The sequence below is a fragment of the Nyctereutes procyonoides genome, unplaced genomic scaffold, assembly GCF_905146905.1.
Source record: "Nyctereutes procyonoides isolate TBG_1078 unplaced genomic scaffold, NYPRO_anot_genome, whole genome shotgun sequence".
In the NCBI taxonomy this organism is placed as follows: domain Eukaryota; kingdom Metazoa; phylum Chordata; class Mammalia; order Carnivora; family Canidae; genus Nyctereutes; species Nyctereutes procyonoides.
The window spans coordinates 44,075,384-44,100,556 of record NW_026575125.1 but is presented as its reverse complement, the minus strand read 5'-3'; the positions used below and the strand labels follow the sequence as shown (position 1 = coordinate 44,100,556).

Genomic DNA, 25,173 nt, shown 5'->3' with positions numbered 1-25,173 from the left:
GCTGAAGCAGTGAGGAGGATGGGCGTGCCCTGGTCGGATTTTTGCTTTTGATTGGCCGGCTGGTTGTCACATGACTGTTGTCTTAAAGGGGGCGAGCCAACCTAGCTCCATCGCGCGCCAAACCACAATAGTGCTCCACTATTGTGGGGGGTCGCTACTGCAGGCTCCACATGTGAATTCCCCATCCATACCTTGACCCCTATGAGAAAGAAAGAGAGAGAGTGTGTGTGTGTGTGTGTGTGTGTGTGTGTGTGTGTTTCGAGGGAAGGGGTGGGGGCGGCGATGCTGTCTGTATAAACAATTTGAGTCACCCCAAATCAGTTTAGCTTGTCAGCATCACTCTGGTGGTTAAACTTTGAAGCAGTGGCTTGAAAGAAACACCACACTGGCCAACAGGAGATACCTCTGTGCTGAGTGTCCCTCCTGGAATCCAGTCAAGACACTGGGCCCATGTGTGACTCCAGAATCGACAGTCCCAGAATGCCTCCCGGCTGCAGTCTTGAAAGCCACCTGAAATCAAGAAATGGATGGGGCCCACTCTGTCATGCCTTGGGATGTTCAGCACTGCTGCCATGTACCAGAGGGGGAATTTGAAGTAACATGTTTCCCCCCTGCCTTATCTCCTGAGGCTTGAGCTGGAGTCGCCCGAATTAAAGATAACATGGTCCTTAAATATACATCATCATTTGTATGGGCTGTATAGTAATCCACTGATGCATGTATATTAATTTATATGAGCCAGTCTCCATTCTTGGCTACAGTTCTCTATTATGTTGTGATGCACAGACTTAAAGTTTAATATTTAGACACTAATTTTTAGTCACTATTACAAAAATTATTACTGTGTGCTCAGAAACCAAAACAGAAAAGCAAAGTGAACCTAAACTAGGATAACTAGAACCTAAATTCCCACATATCCATGGGTAAATATTGGTAATGTTTTAATTATTTTTGGTAGAGTGGCCATTTAAAAATAATTAGTAGTTATTGTTTCATAAAATGGAATTATTTATACATACTATTTTGTAACCTGTTTTTGGGTCTAGACAAGACACTTCCCATAACAATAAATAGGTTTCCACAAATCCAGTTAACTACAAGATATTCCTTTTATGGAGGAAGCTTACATTTTCAAATACTGCTGTAATGATCAACACGTCTCCAACTTTTTACTCTATAAACACATCAGTGTGAGACATATCCTTTTTTTTCCTTTTTTTTTGAGACATATCCTTTTTGCTAAAAATTACCCATATCCTCAAATATGACCTCACTGTGAATAAATTCCTAGGAAATTCTTGATACAGGCCATACACACCTGTGATTCTTTGATAAACATATTGGTAACTGGTTCTCCTGAAACTTGCTGTTATAGCAATTTTCGCAGAGTAGAATGGATACTAAGTGGGACGGATGAGTAACTGGACTGAAACACAACTCAAAAATGGAATGGTATTTGGAATGTTAAATAATATAGAATGGAAAAGATTTGAAAGGGAATGCAGAATGGGATGAAGTGGAGACTGCAGTGGAGGTGAAATGGGAAATTGAATGGGATGGAAATGGAATGAAATATAATGGCAAAATGGAATGGAATGCCCAACAGAAATAAATATCTAATAGCATATGGAATAACAGAAAAATATAATGTTATATGAAAAAGGAATGGAGTATCATGTGAAATAAGTAAATAGAAGGAAATTGAAATAGGAAAGACTATAAAATGGAATAAAATAAGCAATGACCTGAAATAAATGGACTATGAAATACTATAAATTTTGAAATACCATAAAAAGATGGAATGGAATATGGAATACAAGATTATGAAGGATAGAATGGGACTTGAATAAAAAAATGTGGAAAATAATGATGAAGTAAGGATGGACTTAAAATGAAGAATAAATGAATAGAATGTGTTCTGGTCATCTACCATTCTATAGTATTGTGGAGCAACATACATTTAATTATATTCATGGATTAAATAAAGCTAGAATTCAGAAAGGGTAGAGCAGGAATGGCTTGTTTCTGCTCTATGATGTCATTGTCTGAAACCTCAGCTGGGAAAACTTAAATATCTGTGAGATCATGAGGGAAGGACAGCAATCTGTGATGACTCCTAGATTTTGGCCACAGTATCTGGGCAGACAGTGGTCCCACTTCCTGAAAAGGGAAGGCTTGCAGATTATGGACACAGTGGAGATTGGTGATCCTGTTCTGACCATATTGGCCACTATACCCTCTGTACTTGTCCCAGTCATTTAGGGTTATGAACCAACCTCACCTTATAGCCATTCTCTTAATTCTATAGGTCACCTTTCACAGGTTTCATAAGTCCAGTTTCCTCTTGGGAGTCATTTCAATTTACTCTCTGAGATCTTTTCTTTACTCCTTTCTGGGATCTCAGGGCCTTAGTCATGATCCTAACTTAGTAATAATTAAAATACTCTCATCTATCCTTGTTTTCTTTATATATCATATATATACATATATGTATATACATACACACATATATCCTTTTATATATATCCTTTTATATATATCCTTTATATGAAAAATAATGTATACATAGAAAAATATATATAAAGGAGTCATATAATAGACATTCTATTTATTGATTTGCTCTTCTCTAAAGATCTCAAACATTAAAATTGTTTTAAAAGTTCAAACAAACAAAAAGAAATAAAAGTTCAAACAGCTGTACTTTTTAAAGAAATATGCTCATTGAAAATATTTGGAAGATAAGGCTGAGAGAATATTCCAGATATTCCAGATATTTTTTCTATGAGCACATACATACACATACACTATCTCTAAACAAGAGCACAGAGAAAGAAGGATAAGGCCCTGAAGACACACCAACGGAGCTAAAGAAGAGAATTTAGGGACTTCCTAAGCTGAGTCTTAATTTCAACTCAGTTCGTGATCTCAGGGTCATGGGGTCTAGCCCCACATTGGGCTCCACACTCAGCACAGAGTTTGCTTGAGATTCTCTCCCTCTCTGTCCCCTTCCCTCTCCTCTGCACGCACAGTTGCTCTCTCTCTAAATAAATAAATAAACAACAAACAAAAAACCTTTAAAAAAAGAATTAAAAGTCTTAAACATGTCCATTTAATGTTACAATTTCTCTTCTGGGGATTAATTCTAAAGAAATAACTTAGGGGCACCTGGGTGGCTGTGTCAGTTAAGTGTATGCCTTCGGCTCAGGTCTTGATCCCAGGGTCCCGGGATTGAGCCCTACATCAGGCTCCCTGCTCAGTGGGGAGCCTACCTCTCCCTTTTCTCCCTGTGTTCTCTTGCTATTTCTGTTTTTCTCCCTCAAATAAATCTTTTTTTAACAAAAGATTTTATTTATTTATTCATGAGAGACACACACAGAGAAAGAGAGGCAGAGACACAGGCAGAGGGAGAAGCAGGCTCCATGCAGGGAGCCTGATCATGTCCTGGGTCAAAGGCAGGTGCTTAACCACTGAACCACCCAGGGATCTCCTCAAAGAAATATTTTTTAAAAATAAAATATTCATAGACTTACAATGTTATATGCTCAAAGGTGATTCTTATAGTGTCATTTATTTAAAATCTCAAACAATCTCACTTTGCAATAGGATATTGGGTGTCCATAGAATAAACATACAGCTTTTATAGGATGTTTTTGAAAAAAAATTTTAATACCATGGGAAAATATCTTTGGTATACAAAAAGTACATGGTGTATCTCTATCTACTGATCTATATTTACATCTCTGTATTTTTTTTTTTACCTACCAAGCTCTCTACATATATTAGAATTTCATTCACTATAGTGCAGTTTTTCTCAACCAGAGGCATTTTGCCCCTTGGGGGGAATTTTGAAAATGTCTGGAGAGAGGGAAAGGTACTAGTGGCATCTAGTATGCAGAAGAAAGGGATACTCTCAGTTAATTCAATGCATAGGAGAGTCTCTAACAACGTGCAGTTATCTGATGCAAAATGCCAAAGCTGTCCAGTTTGACAAACTGTGCTGTTGAGCATTTAGATAATTCAGAAAAGTTCAAGACAAAATTTAAATCACAATCCTTCTAGTGATTGATAACTATTATTAAAAATTTGATATGTGTATTTTCTATGATGATCTTATGCTTTTTAAACAGCAAAAAGATGCTTTTTGAAATTAATTCATTAAAAAAATCAAGCTTACAGATGTTTTCACATGAAATATTCTAGTCATTGCTTAAGAACTTGGGCAGCCCTGGTGGCTCAGCGGTTTAGTGCCTGCCTTCCGCCCAGTGCATGATCCTGGAGACCCAGGATTGAGTCCCACATCGGGCTCCCTGCATGGAGCCTGCTTCTCCCTCTGCCTGTGTCTCTGCCTCTCTCTCTCTCTCTCTCTCTCTCTCTCTCTCTCCCTCTCTCTCTCTCTCTCTCTCTCTCATGAATAAATAAATTAAAAATCTTTAAAAAAGAACTTATATAACTTAATTTTAATTTCAATTCATTTACATGGAGGAATATTCTACAAATAACAATCCATCTCCTCTATGACCTGATTCTCAACACTCTACTCAAAGCATTAATTTCTAAATATTTATATATTTGCTTTAAAAAGTTGTGGGCAGGGATCCCTGGGTGGCGCAGCGGTTTGGCGCCTGCCTTTGACCCAGGGCGCGATCCTGGAGACCCGGGATCGAGTCCCGCGTCGGGCTCCCGGTGCATGGAGCCTGCTTCTCCCTCTGCCTGTGTCTCTGCCTCTCTCTCTCTGTGTGTGACTATCGTAAATAAATAAATAAAAAAAATTTAAAAAGTTGTGGGCATCATAATCATAATGTAACATTTCTAATATATAAAGGGCAATATGGGGATCCCTGGGTGGCGCAGCGGTTTGGCGCCTGCCTTTGGCCCAGGGCGCAATCCTGGAGACCCGGGATCAAATCCCACGTCGGGCTCCTGGTGCATGGAGCCTGCTTCTCCCTCTGCCTGTGTCTCTGCCTCTCTCTCTCTCTGTGTGACTATCATAAATAAACAAAAATTAAAAAAAAAAATAAAGGGCAATATGTTTGACTAACCAGGTCATGGTAATCTCACTACCACTCCAGTGACTGTTTTGCAAATGGATGTTTCCCAGTTGTAGTTTATAAGGTATAAATGTAAAATGCCTTGGGGTCTTTAGAGAAAGGTTTCTCCGCTCTTACCAAAAAAATAAAAAAATAAAAAATAAAATAAGAAAGATATAAATTGCTTACATAAAATTACTTAAAACATTATATATCATGTTGGAATTCATAAGTGAATTTGTACGATTGCTGGATATAAGGTCAATATTACAACATTGAGTAGTTTTTCTAAATATTAGCATAAAAATTATGAAGAAAAAATGTTATGCCTTTTATTATAGAATCAGAAAACATCACTAGGGACAAATCTAATAAAATAATCACAGGGGCAGCCCGGGTGGCTCATGGGCAGCCAGGGTGGCTCAGCGGTTTAGCGCCACCTTCAGCCCAGGGCCTGATCCTGGAGACACGGGATCGAGTCCCACGTCAGGCTCCCTGCATGGAGCCTGCTTCTCCCTCTGCCTGTGTCTCCCCCTCTGTGTGTGTGTGTGTGTGTGTGTGTGTGTATCATGAATAAATAAATAAAATGTTTTTTTTTAAAAAAGGAATCACAGTTGGGCTCCCTGATAAGGGGGGAGCCTGCTTCTCCCTCTTCTACTGCCCCTCCCCCCTGCTTGTATGTGCACATGCTCTATCACTCTGCTGTCTCTCTCAAAACAAAAACATCTTAAGAAAGAAAAAAGAATCACAAGATTGCTGCCCAGAAATCTGCATAACACTTCTGAGAGAGGGCAGCCCCGGTGGCGCAGCGGTTTGGCGCCGCCTGCAGCCTGAGGTGTGATCCTGGAGACCCAGGATCGTGTCCCACATCGGGCTCCCTGCATGGAGCCTGCGTCTCCCTCTCCCTCTGCCTGTGTCTCTGCCTCTTTCTCTGTGTCTATGAATAAATAAATAAAATCTTTAAAAAAACACTTCTGAGAGAAATTAGAGAAGACCTAGGTGAATCAGAGATATATCATGCTTATGGATTAGAAGACAATATTATTAAAATTAAAGAGATTTCTTATTAAAATGTTCTAAGGCGTCAGTATAATCCCAGTTGAAATTCCAGCTGGTTTTTTGTAAATGAAAACTGGTAAACTGATTCCAAAATATTTTTGGATATCAGTGATTTAAGAATAGCCAAAGCCATCAAGAAGAAATCTAATGGACTTTCACAGCCAGATTACGTGGCCCATTATAAAGGCAAAATAATTAAGATAATGTGATTTGTGTACACGAATAGACAAATAGACTGATGGAACAAAGAGCCCACAGACACATATATGGTCACATATATATGGTCACCTGATTTACAACAAATGTACTAATGCAGTGGATAGTCATTAGAGTAAGTGGAGCTGGACTAATTGGCTATCCATCCATATGGAAAAAATTAATTTGGCCAACTCATACACAAAAACTAGTTCCAGAAGACTATACACACACACTCATACACTCACATATAGTCTTCCCACATACATCCAACAAATATCTTACATACAGAAGAAAATAAGTGAAGAAGAAAAAAAGTAGATGCAATTAAACATCGGCACAATATGTTAACAGGTACTTCAAAAAATGGGACATCCAACTAACCAATAAAAATTGCCCAAACTCAGTCATCAAGGATATGCAAATTGAAATAATGAAATATCTATAAACATCTCCCAGGATACCCCAAATCACTACCAATATTGAAAGTTGGAGAAAATAGAAACTGGAACTATTAACTGCTGGTGGGAGTGTCGGTACTTCTGTGGGGGAAAACTGTTTGGCAGTATCAAAGCTGAGTTTATACATTTTCTGTAACCCAGCAACTCCACCTGTATTAGTTTTCTATTTCTGCATACTATATTACCACAAACGTGGTGGCTTAAAACAGTGTCTGTTTTTAGCTCACAGTTCTGTAGTTTCAGAAGTTCATGTGTGGCATGGCTGGGTTCTCTGGTCAGGGTTTCACAAGGTGAAATCAGCCTGAGAAATCAGTTGGCCAGTGCTACAGACTGAATGTTTGTGTCCTCTACAATCTGCAAGTTCAACCCCTAATCCCCATTGTGATGGTATTTGGGGATGAAGCCTCTGGAAGGTAAATGGGTTTGGATGAGATCCTGAAGGTGTGGCCCCATGATGGGACTGGTGCCCTTATAAGGAGATGAAAAAGAACAGAGCTTGTGAGGTTACAGCAAGAGGGTGGCCATCTGCAAACCAGGAAGTGGGCTTTCATCAGACATCGAACTGCTGGCACCTTGATTTTGGACTTGCCAGCTTCTAGAACTGTAAGAATGAAATGCTTTTTGTTTAAGTCACCCAGTGTATGGTATTTTGTTATAGCAGCTGATTTAAGACAACCAGGCTGTGTTTCTTTTGGGGGGCTCTTTTGAAGAACACATTTCCTAGCTCATTTAGGGTATTGACAGCATTTAGTTCCATTTTTATCTTCTAAAGATTTCTCATAGTTCCTTGCCACATTCATCCCTCCAAACACCCCCACACAGATTAATCTCTCTGGAAGTGAACACTACATATTATACAAGGTCGAAGGTCATTAGGAATCATCTTAGAATTCTGCCTAGGACACTGGGCCCTCTGGCCCCCAGGGATCCAGTCTGTCCCACATACAAAATTCATTCATCCCATTCCACAATTTCCAAATTTCTCATAATAGTATGGCATCAGCTCAATCCCAAATGCTCACTGAAATCTCATCAGCTCAAAGTCTAGAATCTCATCTCAGTCATTAAATCAAGCATAGATGAGTTTTCTGGGTAAAATCCATGCAGTACAACTCCCATGGCACAATCCCTTTCCAACTGGCCCTAGTGACACTAAAGTGACAAACAATTTTACTCTGACACACAGTGCTGGGACAGGCCTATAACATTATGATTTAATATGGGGCAGGGGGATGGGAATGGAAGGCAGAGAGGAGTTAAGAGTCCAAAGCAGTTTGGAAATTCAGCTGATTTCTACTAATAGTCTGTCCAAGGCAATCAGGGCTTTCTCTAAGGCCACTTAGGCTTTCTCTAGCATGCACCTCAAAATTCCTCCAGCCCTCGCCGACCATCCAGTTCCAAAGCCACGCCTACATCTTTAGCTGTTTGCAATGGTGGCACCCCACATTCAGGTACCAACATCTGTATTAGTGTCCTGTTGTTGTGGAATAGATGATCATACCCATTTACTAGCTCACAGTTGTGCAGGTCAGAAGTCTGTGCCAGAGTGAGATGGCAGTGGACTTGCTGTGCTCTTTTCTGGAAGTTTTTAAAGGGAAGAGTCCCTTCCAAACACATCCATGTTGTCAGCTAAATTCGGTTCCTGGCTGCTAGAGGACTGAGCCCCTTTCTTTCGCTGGCTGTTAGTCGGGGACAGTACTCCTCTCCCAGAAGCTGCTTTCAGTTCCTCACCATGCGGCCCCCTGTGAATGCCTGCAAATGGCTCCAATCTCTCTTTCAGGTGGGGCCTCTGCTCTTGTAAGTGTTCCCCTGATTAGGTCTGGTCCACCAGGTACAATCTCCCTATCTTAAGGTTAACTGATCTGTGGCTTTAATTACACCTGAAAAATCCTTTTTACTATGTAATTTCACATAATCATGGGAGTGCTAGCTCATCATCCACACCCAATGGGAGGAGATTGTGCAAAGACAAGGGTCACTGGGCATCATCATAGAATTCTGGCTACCACCCAAACCATGTACATATCAAACAGCATTGCAAACATGTTCTCCAAAACACCTGAATAAAAATGTTCACAGCATCATTATTGATAATAGTCATGAACTGGAAACAATCTGAACATCTATCAACAGCTGAATGAATACAGTGTTCTCTACTCATGGTAGACATACAGACACAAAACAAGCAAATGTCCCTATATACAGTAAATATAAACAGATTACCAAATCATAATACTGGGTGAAGGGAACCAATTATAATTCTGTTTGTATAAAGTTTTAAAACAGGCAAAATGAATATATAGTGTCATAGGTCAGAATAGTGGTTAAGTCAGGTGTAATGACTAGATGAGGGCATAATATAGGTTTCAGGGGGTTCCAGTAATGTTCTATACCTTAATCTTGGTGATTCATGTTCTCACTTTGATTTTTTTAATAATAGTATTTTATAATATTTTTAATTTAAATTTTAGGTAGTTAACATACGGTGCAATATTGGTTTCTAGAGTAGAATTTAGTGATTTATCACTTATGTACAACACTCATCTGAACAAGTACCCCCCTTAAAACCCATCACCCATCTAGTTCCTCCCCTGCCATCCTCCTTCCATCAACCTTCAGTTTGTTCTCCATCATATAAGTCTCTTATGGTTTGTTTCCCTTTCTCCTTTTTTCTCTTTTCCCTCTTCCCATATGTTCAACTATATTCTTTCCTAAATTACACATATTAGCGAGATCATATGGTATTTCTCTTTCTCTAATTTCATCTAGAATAATGCATTCTAGCTCCATCCATGTCCTTGCAAATGGCAAGATTTCATTCTTTTTGATGGCTGAGTAATATTCCATTGTATATACATATATACCACCTCTTCTTTATCCATTCGTCTATTGATGGACATTTGAGCTCTTTCCATAATTTGGCTATTGTTGGTAATGCTGCTATAAATATTAGGGTGCATGGAGTGCTTGCTTGTTTTCACTTTGTAAAATGTCATCAAGTTGTTGCCTATTATAATTTATGTACTCTTCTTTTTATATGTTCTACTTCATTGACAAATAAAAGCTAATGTAAAAGAAAAAACCTTATAAAAGGCAAGAAGAACAGACATATACTTCAGACTCACAATCCCTTATAGGCAATTTTAAAATTGAAAATGTTTTGATAACTAATTTCCCGGACTCATTTGCCCATAAAATTTGACCTGAACTGGCATGAAGCTATTTGCAATCTTTATATATCTTAGAGTGATTATTTATATGTTTCACTGCAGAAATATTGTTGTATTAGATATAGTAGTATTATTCCAGATCCTGCTCTGGATCTTATAGAATGTATGGTGTATGAATTCTGAAATATTTAGTCCCAAGACTTTTAGATAAGTATACATATATAGTAGTAGAGAATTTTTACATTATTCTGTCAGCTGATGACAGATCAAGAACTGAACAAGAACTACGAAAAACTGCAGTTTGAATTTATCGAATTCTTTGTTCAGCACTTAAGATGATTATATGATTTTTCTTCTTTGTCTTATTGGTATAATGGATTGTTAAAAGGTTAAAATATTCCTAATATTACACCCTGCTCTCATGACCAGGAAAATACCAGGGTATGGTAGATTTTTACATATTGTTGAATTTTATTCAAACTTTATTGATAAGAATTTAATCTATGTTAATAAGCAAAATAGATCCATATTTCTCTATGTGTGTAGAATATTATGACTTCCAGGTTTTGGAATCAGGGGTTGGACTCCATTAAATAAATTTGGAAGATTTCTATCTTTTCTTCTAGCTTCTAAACAACATTTTTATTGTTTTAGGGATTTGTGATCCATTAAAAGAATGGGATGACATTATTCAACTTTCCTTGTGTATTCAACAGAAATTTTGGTTCCCAAGCCCAGTGAAAGAATCACACCATTTTCTGACAAAGGGGTAGGTATCAGAAGATGTGTATTCCAGGAAACGGAGAGAGAGTTACTACTATAAATAACATGGATGCTAACCTCAGATAGATTTGGGTGACTGTCCCCATTCCACCACTTACTTAGTGTATGACTTTCTTTTTTTTTTAGATTTTATTTATTTATTCATGAGAGACAGAGAGAGGCATACATAGGCAGAGGATGAAGCAGGTTCCTTGCAGGGAGCGGAATGCGGGGCTCGATCCCAGACCCCAGGGTCACATCCTGAGCTGAAAGCAGACTCTCAACTGCTGAGCCACCCAGGCATCCTTGTGTATGACTTTCAACAAGTTAATCCTCTAAGCCTGATTTTCTTCATTTGGGAAATAGGAATTTCCTCTTGCATTGCTTATCCCAAATTTAGCCAAGTGTAATTTTCTCATTATTACTGAAGTTAATTAATATGCAAACCTGATGGAATCAAGAGTAAAATGTGTGGGGTACCTGAGTGGCTCAGTCAGTTAAGCATCTGCCTTTGGCTCAGGTCATGATTCTGGGGTTCTGGGATCCAGTCCCACATCAGGCTCCCTGTTCAGTGGTGAGTCGGCTTCTCCCCCTGCTCATACTCATTCTCTCAAATAAATAAATAAATAAATAAATAAAATATTTTTTAAAAAAGAGTAAAACGTGTTAATTTACAAATATTCACAATTAGCATCAACAAGGGAGAGACAACCTCACATCTGTCAGAAGGGATAAAATCAACAACAGAAAAAAACAACAACAACAGGTGTTGGCAAGGATGTGGAGAAAAAGGAATGTTTGTGCATTCTGGTGGGAATGCAACGTGGTGCAGCCACTGTGGAAAACAGTAGGGAGGTTCCTCAGAAATTTAAAAATAGAACTACTTTATGATTCAGCAATTGCACTACTGGCATTTACCCAAAGAAAGCAAAAACACTAATTCAAAGGGATATATGCACCCCTATGTTTATAGAAACGTTACTTTACCATAGCTAAGGTATGGAAGCAGCCCACGTGTCCATTTATTGATGAATAAAGAAGATGTGGTATACTTTTACAATGGAATATTATTCAGCCGTAAAAAGAATGAAATCTTGCCATTTGCAATGCCATGAATGGAGGTAAAAAGTATAATACTTAGCGAAATAAGTCAGAAAAGGACAAATACCATATGATTTCAATATCATATGTGGAATTTAAGAAATAAAACAAATAAAGGTTAAAATAAGAGAAACAAATCAAGCAACAGACTCTTAATTATACGGAACTGATGGTTACTAGAAAGGAGGAGGGTGGGGGATGGGTTAAATCGATGAGGATTACGAGTGCACTTGTGATGAGCACTGGATGATATATGGAAGTGTTAAATCACTAAATTCTTTTTTTAATATTTTTTTAAATTTTTATTTATTAATTTATGATAGTCACAGAGAGAGAGAGAGAGAGGCAGAGACATAGGCAGAGGGAGATGCTCCATGGACTGGGAGCCCGACGTGAGATTCGATCCTGGGTCTCCAGGATCGTGCCCTGGGCCAAAGGTAGGCGCCAAACCGCTGCGCCACCCAGGGATCCCCCTAAATCACTAAATTCTACACTTGAAACTAATATTAATATTAAACTGTACATTAACTAACTGGAATTAAAACAAAAACTTGAAAAAGGGGAAGCAATAACTTTTAGGAATTGTATGCACGTTTAAGCAGTTATTTAATTTTCTTGAAATTAAGCTGATTATAATGTATTTTTCTACATAGAATTTCTATATACTATTTTTATATAAAATACATTACCTAGACTAATTTTCTCAAAATAACATACACACAAGATCTTTATTTTTTAAAGATTTTATTTATTTATTTATTATTATTATTTTTTATTTATTTACGATAGTCATACAGAGAGAGAGAGAGGCAGAGACACAGGCAGAGGGAGAAGCAGGCTCCATGCACCGGGAGCCTGACGTGGGATTCGATCCCGGGTCTCCAGGATCGCGCCCTGGGCCAAAGGCAGGCGCCAAACCGCTGCGCCACCCAGGGATCCCCAAGATTTTATTTATTTATTTAAGACAGAGAGAGAGAGAGAGAGAGAGAGAGAGAGAGAGAGAGAGGCCATTAGAGCAGCGGGGGAGGGGCAAAAAGAGAGGAAAAGGGAGAAGATGACTCCCCGCTGAGCAGGGAGCCAAACAGGGGAGTCCATCCTAGGAGCCTTCGGAGATCATGACCTGAGCTGAAGACAAATGCTTAACCAACTCAGCCACCCAGGCGCCCCCATACAAGATTTTTAAAGTTAAATAGTGACTCTAGCCTTTCATGAAATCACCCCCAGCCCTACACACCTCACTTCTGCTCTAGCTGAGACTTTCATCTTTTCTGTCTCTCCGAAATTTACCATATTATTTCTAAATCATAGCCTTTTTTAAAAAGTTTTATTTTTTTTTAATTTATTTATGATAGTCACACACACACACACACACACAGAAAGAGAGAGAGAGAGAGAGAGAGAGAGAGAGAGAGAGGCAGAGACATAGGCAGAGGGAGAAGCAGGCTCCATGCACCGGGAGCCCGACGTGGGATTCGATCCCAGGCCTCCAGGATCGCGCCCTGGGCCAAAGGCAGGCGCCAAACCGCTGCGCCACCCAGGGATCCCCAATCATAGCCTTTTTTTAAAAAAAAATCATAGCCTTATATTGATTTTAGCATACTGCAAAAAAAAAAATGGCCACAAATGAGGACTTTTGGTTTCAGCGCCCTTGTGTGAAGAGGCTGGAAATCATCACCCCCTTTCCTATAACAAGAAGACTTTGTACAAACTGAATCAACTTTTTTTTTTAACCCATTGGAAAACTGAGGTTGCAGGGCAATCCTTAAAAACAGATTTAACAACCAAGATTTGCTTACTTGGAGCACATGCGTCTAGAGCCATAAACATAGAACACTTAAATGATAAATTTGCTTAATTGCTTAAAGCTGAGCCTGTACTGCTAGGATAGTAAGGGAGCCTCCACGTGTTTGTGGGCTTTACCTCCAGTAAAAATGTTTCCTTGTCCAGGCAGTGCGGGGCGACGCCGTAAATGCCGGGGTCAGAGACAGATGCGTGGAAACTCTGCACGCCGCACCTGCTGCAGAAGCTGTGCAGCGCCGGGTGCGTGTGGGACCGATACGTGACGATGCTCTAGGCGCCCAGCAGCAGAGTGAAGCGTGAGGCCGGGACGAGGAAGTGTCGATGCTGCTTCTTCCTGCACAGCCTGCACCTGCAATCCACCATGCGCAGGTCTGCGGGCGCCCAGACCGCGAAGCCGACCGCGCCGCAGTGGCAGCCGCCGGTGTGATACACCAGGCCGGGGTACTCGAAGGTGTCCAGCAGGAACTTGGCTGCGCCCTCGCCGCTGAGGCCCCGCCGCTTCCTGAACGTCTCCCGGCGCTACCGCTGCGCGCCCAGGTCCAGCTCATTGAGGGACTGGGAGGGCGCTAGGGCGGAGTATATGGCAATGTTCTTTGTAGCCCTCTTCACTGGCCTGCTGGCTTTCTTCCAGCCGTGTTCTTTGCCACAGCCAGGCTGCTGACCCTGGCTTGGACTAACAGGCAGCCGTGCGCGCCAGGCGCCAGGACCCGTGGCTGAGCTGGTGAGCTGTAGTGAGGGTGAGGGTGGAGGTGGGCAGCGGGGAGAACCGGGAGCAGGGATCCCTGGGTCACTCTGTTGTGCGGTTGGGCGGCAGTCCTATTCCTTATCCTGAGTGTGGCATCCTCAGCCATAAATGTAAATCTGGCTAAGCTGTCACCCTGCAGTGCTGGCTGGAGGACAGAGGGTGGGGTGTTGGGGGGTGGAAGTTCAGGGGAGTGCTTGGGTTCTAAGAACTTTTGGGACTACCCTTTTGTCTGCACTACCACGGTTGCCCACTTGTTAAAAATGAGGCCAAAAGACCCTTCCCCTGACCCTAAAATAACTTTACTGGGATAACATGTTGGTAAGCTGTATTCATAGCCCCTTCTCCTAAGAGATTTTTTTTAACATGGTCTGTAGACACTGGAGATTGCCTATATCCTTGCTCAGTTTGTTACACATACCTGCCTTGGAACCATTGACATGACCCTGCAGTTTTCTGAATCCCAGTAATCTTCTATGAGAAAAAGGTAATTAATACACTATATTTCGAGTGTAGGGGGTAGTAAATTCAAGAACATATTTTAAGTATTTAATACAGCAGAAAAGAATTAGATTTATTATATCTATGTTATTTCTAAATTCGTTTCCCAATATTTTCCTTAGTTTTAAATTTTTTATTAGATTTATTTTTAGTTTTCTTCTGTGCTAAGATTTGGGAAGTATTCTGGTTGCTGGATGGGAAAAAGCCCGCATAATCTGATCCTTCTCCTAAAGCATCTCAATTTTTAGTGTATAGCAAACAGATAAATTACATGAAAGGGTTTACCATGAAGAATTATCTGTCTTTTAGGGGTATTATGAGAATGTAAAGTAGAGACACAAAGGAAGAAGCTACATACTGGGATGGACTGGAGATGAGTGGCCAAAGAAGAAACAGGATACCAGAGAAAGCCATATCTTTGTATGTGTGAAATGACAATTCCACTTATCTTTGAGTTCATGTTCTTGATTCTATCAGTGTAATCCTGAAAAATATCTGTGCCTTTCACCCAGAAAATAAATAGAAAGAGCAGGGGGCTCTAGGAACACATTTGGAAGTATCACTAAGTTTATTTTTCAAATGAGGGAACTGAGACACAAGATGGTCAGAATTTTCCATGGTCCCACTGGAAGTTAGTAATAAAGCTGATATGACCTAGATAACCTGACCCACTCCCCCATCTCCCCCCTTCCCCCACTCCCCCTTTCCTATCTCTTCCCCTTCCCTCTCTCCTCTTCCCCTACCTCTTCCCCCTTCTCTCTCCTCCCACTCTCTCCCCTCTTACACACTATACCCCCTCCCCCTCCTCTTTCCTCTTTTCCCCTCCTCCCTCTCTAGCCTGCCCCTCTCTTCCCCCTCCCTCTCCTTCCTTGCCTTCCTTCCTCTCTCCTCTTCTCCCCTCCCCCTCTCTCCCTTCCTCCCTCCTCTCCTCCCTCTCCCCTTCCCTCTTTTCCATTCCCCTTTCCCCCCTCCTCCCTCTCTCCCCCTTTCCTCTCTTCTCTAACCCCTTCCCCCCTCTTTTTTCTCTCCTCCTCCTCTTCTCTCTTCCTCTTCCTCCTCTCTCTCCCTTGCCCCCTCCCTCCCTTTTCCTCCCTCTGTCTCATCCCATGGTGCCTTGGCATATCTCCTCTTTACTGGACCTTCTGCCTACCTTTTATAAGGACCCTTCTGATTACATTATAACCATCTGGACCGCCCAAGATAACCTCCTCATGTCAATATCATTAACTTATTCACATTTGCAAAGTCCCCTTTTCCATATAAACTAATGGAAGGATTAGGATATGAAGTGTTTTTACATTTTACCATAATTTCTTGTCCCAGAGGCTAGCAAACCCTGGGCATTTTCACTCTCAGACTTGCCAAAGGTACTTCTATTATCTTAGCCAGACTGAGATCAGACCTCCCCCTGCCAAGCCTTCCCATAGCCAGACCCTGACCCATTGGACATAGGACCCCATGTGTCCTATGGGGAAAAGAGGAGTTTTATCCCAGTGTGATAAATAAGCTGGAATCTAGGTTGTATTTGAGAGTGGTGGGTTATTCATCCAGATTCTTACAAATCCTGCCCCAACAAGAGGCAGGGTTCAAAGGAGAAATATCCAAAGAAGACTAGCTCTCATATGTGGGGAGTCCTAATAACTCCTTTCTTGGGTGCCCCTTACACTTTTATACCTCTTTTTCTTTCTTTTTTATTAGTTTCAGAGGTAGAGTTTAGTGATTCATCAGTTGCATACACAGTACTCATTACATCAAGTGCCCTGCTTAATGCCCATCACTCAATGATCCCTTCCCCCACCCACATCCCCTCCAGCAAACCTCAGTTTGTTTCCTAGAGTTCAGCAGCTCTTATGATTTGCCTCCCTATTTTCATCTTATTTTATTTTTCCTTCCCTTCCCTTATGTTCATCTGTTTTGTTTCTTAAATTTCACATATGAATGAAATCATATGATATTTGTCTTCCTCTGATTTATTTCTCTTAGCCTAATACCCTCTATTTCTATCCAGATCTTTGCAAATGACAAGTTTCATTCTTTTTGATGGCTGAGTAATATTCCATGGTGTGTGTGTGTGTGTGTGTGTGTGTGTGTGTATACATATATATTCATTACACCTCTTCTTTATTCATTCACCTGTCAATGGACATTTGGGCTCTTTCCATATTTTGGCTATTGTGGGCATTGCTGCTATAAATATTGGGGTGGATGTGTTCCTTGGAATCACTATGTCTGTTTATTTTGGATAAATACCTAGTAGTGCAATTGCTGGGTTGTAGGGTATCTCTATTTCTAACTACTAGAGGAACCTCCATACTGTTTTCCAAAGTGGTTGCACCAGTTTTCATTCCCACTAACAGTATAAGAGGGTTCCCCCTTTCTCTGCATCCTTGCCAACATCTGCTATTTCCTGGATTGTTCATTTTAGCCATTCTGAGAGGTGTGAGGTGATATCTCATTGTGGTTTTGATTTGTATTTCCCTAATGGAAAGTGATGTGGAGCAGTTTTTTCATGTTTCTATTAGCCATTTGTATGTCTTCTTTGGATAAATATCTGTTCGTGTCTTCTGCCCGTATCTTGACTGAATTTTTTGGTTTTGGGTGGTGTTGAGTTTGATAAATTCTTTATAAATTTGGGATACTAGCCCTTTATCTGGTAAGACTTTTGCAAATATCTTCTCCCATTCCATAGATTGCCTTTTAGTTTGTTGACTGTTTCTGTGTAAAAGCATTTTATCTTGATGAAGTCTCAATATTTTTGCTTTTGTTTCTCTTGCCTTTGGAGAAATATCTAGCAAGAAGTTGCTGTGGTCAACCCCCAAAGAGGTTGCTGCCTATGTTCCCCCCTAGGATTTTGATGGATTCTTGTCTCACATTTAGGTCTTTCACCCATTTTAAGTTTATTTTTGTGTATTATACCTCTTTCATGTTTCATTCAAGTCTAAGCTTAGATCTCATTTCCTTTAGGAAAACTTTCATGGCTCCCTATCTGAATCTTGGATTGGTGCCCCCCATCAATGCCCACATCCTCTATTTCCTCTATCATACTCCTAATACCTATTACTTATATTTTTAAAATGTATTTAAATTATGACATAGTTTTATTTTCAGAATATTTATTGATTATATATGTTATCCATTTTTGGTAAGTAGTTAACTTGGCTGAAATCAAATGGAAAATTCCATCTCCACTGTGGTGTAGTAAGTGCTCAAATATCAGTTCAGGTTTTTTTTTTTTTTGACCCTCCTTTTTTTAAAGCATTATTTATTTTTGACGAATAAAAATTGTGTATATTTAGGGTATACATTGTAATGTTTTTATATATGTATGCATTGTAAAAAGATTGCCATAATCAAACTAGTTAACATACTTATCCCCTCCCATAATTAACTTTTTTGTGGGTAATGCAAACAGTTGGAATCTACTCCCTTAGTGGAAACACTTATTATTAAATGTTATTAGTAACACGAAGCAGGATTGTGATTTCTCGGGTTCATGCCCATCCATCTAGTTAATATTTTTTAGTGTAGTTAGGACATATAGTAAGACACAAGATACTCTAAGAAAAGCATGTGGAAGAATATAAGAAGCCTCTGCTTTTAAAAATTTATAATCTAAAAAAATAAAAAATAAAAATAAAAATTTATAATCTAATTAATGCAAGAGATTTTTAAAAAGAGTGAAGAATTAAAGGTAAAAGTTGGGGAAATAATTATTCTTAAAATAAGAATGCTAATTAATAAATGCAGTATACAATGTAGCAATTGCCCTAGGCCAGGGTAATCAATGAATGATAAAATCATCGAGTGAATTATTGGAGAATATGATATTGAAGTTATTAGCTCACAGGCTACTTAATAATTACTAAGGGAAAATGTGCATTTTATTAGAAAGGTAGTTAGTTACCAGTTTAACCAAAATTGAGGTAAACTGACATTACATGCCTTTTGATTTACAGTATTAAATATAAAATCCCACTTTTGTAATATTTTTTCCAAAAATTTAACCAGAATCTAATCATGAGGAAACTGACAAATATAGATTGTGAGACATTCTAAAGGAAAACTGGCTGGAGTGTTCAAAAGTCCAATGTCATGAAAAATGAAAAGAGGTTGAGGGATTTGTTCTAGATCCTTAAAAAAAGACAATAGGGGCATATGTGCAACAGATCAAATGATTGAATCTTGTATTAGGGAAAATAAGGTCTACAAAAGATATTTGAGGGTCATTTGAGAAAATTAAAAATATATTTATATAATATCAATTTTTATATAATATTGAATTAATGTTTAATTTCTTAATTTTGCTAAAAGTCACATAGGGAATGTCCTTATTTTTACAAGATGAATGCTGAAATATTTAGAAGTGCCATAATATTTTATTATTTCTTCCAAATGATACACCATAAAGTTTAGATAGTTTATAGATAAGATGATTGATAAAAATAATAGAGTATGTGCATGCAAATATGGAAGATTATTAACATTTGTCTTCAGCTATTCATCTTATGATTTTATTTTTAAGATTTTATTTTTACGTCATCTCTACACCCAATGTCAGGTTTGAACTCACAATCCAAAGACTAAGAGTTGTGTGTTCCACAGACTGAGCCAACCAGGTGCCCCTTTGGGTACTCATTTTAGTTTTCTTTTAGCTCTTTCAAATTTTATGTAAGTTTTTTCTGTAAATTTGAAAATTTTCAAAATTAAAAGTTGGAGGTAGATATTTAGTTCAGTTGTCTAGCATCAGCTATAATCCAACAAACATAGAAACCAATTATCTACTAGTTTCCTAAATATTATATTGAAACTTATGAATTGTTATTAACAACCTCAAAGATGCATCACATGCCAAGGCAGAAAACAAAGAACACATGAAAAAACTCATGTATGCAACTTGGACAAATGCAAGTATTAATGCTCACTCTAAAAGAAGAATCATTTATAATTTAATAGTGGAAATAAATGTTTCTAAATAAATAAGTACTTTATTTTCCCTTGGAAGGAGACATCCTCTTAAGAAAACAACTAAATATAAAACTTTAGAATGTAATTTTTACAGAGTTATCCCCTGATTTACATATGTCTCCTGGAATCTCAGAATCAAAACTAGAGTGTTTTTGTACATTCATCTAGTGTTTAGTCAACCCATGCATTAGAAAACTATTTACTTCTTAATCTGTGTACAATGATATACTCAGAACACACATATTATTTTTAGCCATTTTGTGAAGGTAAACAAGACTACCAGTCTTCCACTAGTTAGTTGAAGTCCAGATTGAAGAATGTTACTCCTTTTTCCACATTTCCTCACCCTCACTTTATTTCTTCTCTTGAGTTATACTAGTTTTATAACTATTTATGATTCCTTGGACCAAATACCTCAATTACCACAGCATCAAGTCTCCTTCATCAATTTGTGCAGCTTCTGAAGACAGGGTAAGGCTTTATTGGAGAGCAGTGAATCCAAAAGGCAGGTCCAAAGTCAAAGCTTTAGTTTGCCAGATAGATTTCCCTGAATTTATAGTTTCCCACAATTCAGAATATTTCCCTCTAGGTCAGGGGTTCATAAGGCCATTTCATGGGTTTAGAGAGGTCAAAATTATTTTTTTAATAATACGAAACATTAGTTGCCTTTCCATCCTTACTCTCTAATGGATAGCAGATTTTTCCAGAGATGACAGGACCTGTGATGACACCATCACTCTGACATTTAATGGACTGTGTGTTTGTATATTCGTGTATTTGAAAAATTTCTCCATTTTAATTTCTAATATAGTAAACATCAATTGATAGGACTCACATAAGCTAAAGCACTTTAACATCCTCAAAAAATTCGAAGAGTATAAAGGGTTTCTGAGACCAAAATGTTTGAGATTCATTGCTCTAGTTCATTCATTTAAAAAAAATTATTTAAAGCACATCATTTGCCATGTAAAGGCTTTGTGACATATATTGGGAATACAAAGATATCTCAAAATAACCATTTTTTAGAAATATTTTATTTATTTATTTGACAGAGACAGCACAAGCAGGGAGAGTGGCAAAGAGAGAAGCAGGCTCCCTGTGGAGCAGGGAGCTGGATGCGGGGCTCAATCCCAGGACTCTAGGATCTGACCTGAGCCGAAGGGAGATAGATGCTTAATCAACTGAGACTCCCAGGTACCCCTCAAAGTAACCATTTATAAAAATCTATGTAGTACATACTGTAAGTTGGGAGGTTTATGTACCTTATTCAATTTTAACCTCCCAACATACCTTTAAAATAGGTATCACCTTCGTTTTACAGACGAGGAAAGTTAGTCCTTAAGACCAAGTCTAAAACCCAGTAGTGTCCTATCAGAGTATGAAACCAATATAAATTCCACTTCATCAGTGGGAGGGGCAAGATGGTGGAAGAGTAGGGTCCCCAAGTCACCTGTCCCCACCAAATTACCTAGTAACCTTCAAATCATCCTGAAAATCTACGAATTTGACCTGAGATTTAAAGAGAGAACAGCTGGAATGCTACAGTGAGAAGAGTTCGCGCTTCCATCAAGGTAGGAAGAAGGGGGGGGGGGAAGAAATAAAGAAACAAAAGGCCTCCGAGGGGGAGGGGCCCCGCGAGGAGCCGGGCTGAGGCCGGGGCGAGTGTCCCAGGACAGGAGAGCCCCGTCCCGGAGAAGCAGGAGCTGCACCAACCTTCCCGGGGGGGGGGGGGGGGGAGGCCCCGCAGGGAGTTAGAGCAGGACCCCAGGAGGGCGGGGATGCCCTCAGGCTCCCTGGGACACTAACAGACACCTGAGCGCCCAGGACCTCACATCTCTCCACTCATAATCTATCCCCACGCTGTTATTATTTTTATTTTTTAATGAATCTATCTATCTATCTATCTATCTATCTATCTATCTATCAGAGAGAGAGAACAAGAAGGGAAGAGGGGTAGAGGGAATGGATAAGCAGACTCCCCACTGAGCAAGGAGCCTGACAAAGGGCTCAATCCCAGGACCAGGGATCATAACCCCAGCCGAAGGCAAATGCCTAAACTGACTGAGCCACCCAGGTGTCCCCCACACTATTATTCTTGCCACATTACATATTCAGTAAACAGTAGTCCCATCTCCTAGTCTACTTCATTGGCACTGTCCAGTGAGTTCTTTATTATGTACCTACTGTGTGCCAGTCTGTGTGCACTGGGATGAGAGAGAAGAATCAGGCATACTTCTTGACTTCAGTCTAGAAAAAGAGAAACGCATTGTATTATATTTGTCTGCCTGGGCTGCCATAACAAAGTGCCACAGCCTGGATGGCTTAGACAACAGAAAAATGTTTCACAGCTCTGGAGGTTAGAAGTTCAAGATCAATGTGTTGGCAACTTTGGTTTTTTCAGAGGCCTCTCTTCTTAGATTGCACATGGGTGCCTTCTTGTTGTGTTCTTGTGTTCTCACACGTCTTTCCTCTGTGTGTGCGTGTATACCTCTGGTGTTTCTTTGTCCAAATTCTCTCTTATAAGGATACTAGTCAAAATGGATCAAGGCCCACCCTGAGGGCCTTATTTTTTTGTTTAAATTCAATTAGCCAACATATTGGCTATTAGTTTCAGATGTAGCATTCAATGATTCATCAGTTGCATATAACACCCAGTGTTCATCATGTTAAGTGTCCTACTTAATACCCATCACCCAGTTACCCTATCCCTCCACCCACGTCCCCTCCAGCAACCCTAAGTTTGTTTCCTATGGTTAAGAGTCTCTCATGGTTTTTGTCCCTCTCTGATGACTTCCCATTCAGTTTTCCCTCCCTCCCCCTATGGTCTTCTGCACTGTTTCTTATATTCCACATATGAGTGAAGCCATATGATAATTGTCTTTCTCTGATTGACTTATTTCGTTCAGCATAATACCCTCCAGTTCCATCCATGTCAATGTAAATGGTAAGTATTCATCCTTTTCAATGGCTGAGTAATATTCCATTGTATGTATAAACCACATCTTCTTTATCCATTCATCTGTTGATGGACATCTGAGCTCTTTCCACAATTTAGGTTTTGTGGGCATTGCTGCTATGAACATTGGGGTGCAGGTGTTGAGGGCCTTATTTTAACTTAGTCACTCCTTTAAAGGCTTTTACATGAATACAGTTGCATCCTGAGGTACTAAGACTTCAACATATGAATTTGGGGGTGACAAGATTCAGCCCATAAGAAATGTAACATAGAGGATTTTTTTTTAAAGATTTTATTTATTTATTTATTCATTCATGAGAGACAGAGAGAAGGCAGAGACACAGGCAGAGGGAGAAGCAGGCTCCACGCAGGGAACCCAATGTGGGACTCGATCCTGGGACTTCAGGATCACACCCTGGCTGAAGGCAGGTGCCAAACCACTGAGCCACCCAGGTGTCCCTAACATAGTTTTTAAAAATAAGCTCTTTCCCTTAAGGTCGGGTTGACTTCAGGCCTCAAATAGAATGAAATAAGGAAAAAGAAATTTGGAAGACGCACCCCAGGAATTCTGCAAATGCTACTACAATTTGAGGTGATTTCAAAACAGACAGTTTTGGGCAGCCCGGGTGGCCCAGCGGTTTAGCACTGCCTTCAGCCCAGGGCATGATCCTGGAGACCCGGGATCGAGTCCCATGTCAGGCTCCCTGCATGGAGCCTGCTTCTCCCTCTGCCTGTGTCTCTGCCTGTGTCTCTGCCTCTCTCTCTCTCTCTCTGTGTCTCTCATGAATAAATAAAATCTTAAAAAAAGAGACAGTTTTGTGACACAGTAACATGTGGCCCAGGAATACATAATTTAATGAGCAATCACTATGTGCCAATCATTGTGTATATATTTATACATATACATATGCACACGTATATAAATGTGTGTAAATGTATAAAAGTGTGTATGTATGTATGCATATACATATGGTTTAATTCTCAATACATCCAAGACCAGTAAGTATTGGTCTTATTCACATTTTAGAGATGATGAATCATATCTATAGGGAAGTTTAATCAAATTACCCAAGATTATTTAGCAAAAAATCACAGTACCTAAAATCAAATCTATATGATATTCTGAATCCACAGTCAAATATTTTACTATGTTATTTTCCTTACGATGGAAAAAATAAATCTCTTTCTCTGTCCCTGTATGTCTCTGTCTCTCTCTCTGTCCTCTCTCAGGAAAAAGGTATGCCATTATTATTGTCAACAAGTTACGCAGTTATTCTCCTATTGCTCCATTTAAGAAAAAAAAGCCATGTGTTACAGAGATTGTGTAACAAATTGTCATTATAAACAATTGAACTCTATTAAGTGGGACAAATAAGTACAAAATGAATTAATGTCAATAAGTCAACAATTATTCTATGAGTATCTGTTTGCACTGAGTTAGGTATTAGCAGTGTAGGAGTGTGTTAAATCTTTCTCTCTAAATTCAAAGTTCCTATAGTCCTGTTGGAATGATGGTGCATATCTACCTTGTACACTGGTAAAACTGAAGGCAGTTTGTAGGCTGTCACAAGCATCAGATTATTTCTGGCACATAGAGTATATGTAGGGAAACTGCTCTTTGCCAGCACACTGACAAACCTGTATATGGGCCATATAATCTTCAAAAGTTTAAAGTGGAGCAGGGTAGAATACCCTGTTGTCCTCCAGGAACATGGAAAGAAAGGCTAGTTTCTGATATCCTGCTATAAGATTATTTCTCACCATCTCCCTTATCACCTCTCTGGTTCCAATACTTTTCATCTTGATTCCTCCCTTCCCCCGACCTTAGAGTACAGGTGAAAGCTATAGAATAGCCCAAGGCCTAGCTGCAATATGGAAGTGATTCCTAAGTAACACAGTTCCATATCACTGATGATGCCTTGCATCTGGCTAATTTTGCTATGATATCATCCTGTGGAACAAGGGAAGTGGGAGGTGACACCATGTTTATATTACTTTTCCTGTCGAGGTAAGAAACAAACTGAGTCTATCTGGGCTTGTAGTTACTTACCAAAACTGTCAGCTTGTTTGACAGTAAGCTTTCAGTAAATGTTAGCTACTACTTCTGTCATACATCATTTGAGCATGGTCCAGGTATACAGCATCTGTCAATAAATGGAAAGAATTATTATTTATGCACATTTTGCTATCATAAGGGAAAATGTGAAATAATAAATGTTATAACTGTAGACAAAATATACCAAATATACCAAATATACCAAATTCCAGTGTTCTTGATACAGATTTTTTTTCTTTCTTTCTTTCTTTGACAGAGAATGAGAGAGAGAGAGAGAGCACAAGCAGGCAGAGCAGCAGGCAGAGGAAGAGGGAGAAGCAGACTTCCAACTGAGTACAGAGCCTGACGTGAGGCTTGATCCCAGGACCCTGGGACCAT

The 25,173-nt window shown here is 39.4% G+C and overlaps 1 pseudogene; it reads right to left on the bottom strand.

Moving 5' to 3' along the window:
• Nucleotides 1-8,104: 8,104 nt before the first annotated feature.
• LOC129517913 (centromere protein V-like protein 3) lies at nt 8,105-14,759 on the bottom strand (annotated as a pseudogene).
• Between the last annotated feature and the right edge of the window lie 10,414 nt (nt 14,760-25,173).